Source organism: Egretta garzetta, unplaced genomic scaffold (genome assembly GCF_000687185.1).
Source record: "Egretta garzetta isolate BGI_Z169 unplaced genomic scaffold, ASM68718v1 scaffold635, whole genome shotgun sequence".
Taxonomy (NCBI): domain Eukaryota; kingdom Metazoa; phylum Chordata; class Aves; order Pelecaniformes; family Ardeidae; genus Egretta; species Egretta garzetta.
Window position 1 is genome coordinate 809810 of NW_009259710.1, and position 1396 is coordinate 811205.

The 1396-nt window shown below is 54.9% G+C and overlaps 1 protein-coding gene across 1 annotated transcript in view; it reads right to left on the minus strand.

Annotated features, from left to right (window-relative positions):
- Positions 1-1396, minus strand: part of GALNT5 (polypeptide N-acetylgalactosaminyltransferase 5) — a gene marked incomplete at its 5' end in the record, with an annotated part of 16182 nt that overhangs the window by 3730 nt on the left and 11056 nt on the right. The window lies entirely within an intron of this gene.

Genomic DNA, 1396 nt, shown 5'->3' on the forward strand with positions numbered 1-1396 from the left:
GTCTCCTTAAGGCTGTTCCCTGTTCCGAGGTTGCTCAGGAGCGCGGGAGATCACACGGGGAAGCTGGGAACACCGGTCTGAGCTCTGCCAGCCCCCCCGGTTCCTGGGCTGAGGCCCACAGCGCTGCAGGGACTCACGGCCGCTGAGGGCTTGGTCGGCCGCGGTCCGCAGGCACCAGCTCCTCAGATACACCAGCGGTGCTTCGGTCGGGGCTGCTCACACCTCTGAACCTGTGCAAAGGCCATTCCTTCTCCTTCTTTCAAAATTTCTGAAGAACTTAGGAATTAATCCCGGGGAATAAATAGGCTTTTCAGCAAACAGCTCTCAAGTAACTCTCGGCCGCTGAGGGCTTGGTCGGCCGCGGTCCGCAGGCACCAGCTCCTCAGATACACCAGCGGTGCTTCGGTCGGGGCTGCTCACACCTCTGAACCTGTGCAAAGGCCATTCCTTCTCCTTCTTTCAAAATTTCTGAAGAACTTAGGAATTAATCCCGGGGAATAAATAGGCTTTTCAGCAAACAGCTCTCAAGTAACTCTGGATAGCGTTCAGCACAGCTGGAATTTGCAGCGCTAGCTGAAAAACAGATTTTCTGCCCTATTAAATTTTGAGAATGAAGATAAAAGAGTGATTCAGGTGGCCTGAATCAGGACAAAGCAAGGCAACATCTTGAAAATTTTCACAAACGCCTCTGAAAAGCCGAGGCTTTTGGTTCAGCTGGAACACAGGTCCCTCTGTACGGTCCAACTGCTTTGCACTGCATTTGACATTAAGTCTCATTGCTCTGACTGAAACAAGAGAGCTGAAAAAATGAATATCTCTCAAGCGACTTCCATTTTTTTATGTTCTCAAGACTATTACTGCAAATTCTTTTTAAGAAGTGTCACTTAAGCCGATGTTTCACCGAAGCCTTCAGTCCAACCCACGCGATGCTTTCCAGAAGGCGATGCAGGGACGCAGGCTTTCCGGTGCTGGGACCGACGGATGCGGCCGAACGGATGCACAGCTCGTTGTCTGCTAAAGTGCCCGACCCCAGCAGGTTCCTATTGCTCTTCCACCAGTGCCGAGAGGTCACCCTGAGGAAGCACGGCGTCCCTCCCTCCGCTCCCCGGAGCTACCCTCCCACAGCTCAGTCATGAAAGTAAGGCGCCGGCTGGCAGAGCGCCTGACTTGATCCCTAGGGATCCCTGCGCTGGGGAACCTTCACGTTACGCCCTTGGCCCACAGACAAGCCTGAAACGTGGCCAAACGGTTGCTGTGCTTTTTCCTGGCTCGCGGAAGGGCCGGTGCCGTAACATGAGGCCGCGTGCCTTGGCAGGGACGGAGGGGACAGGCAGTTCTTGTTCTCGCTCCCCTGGCCATGCCAGCCCTGTGGTCACCGGCTCCTGGCCACCTCCTC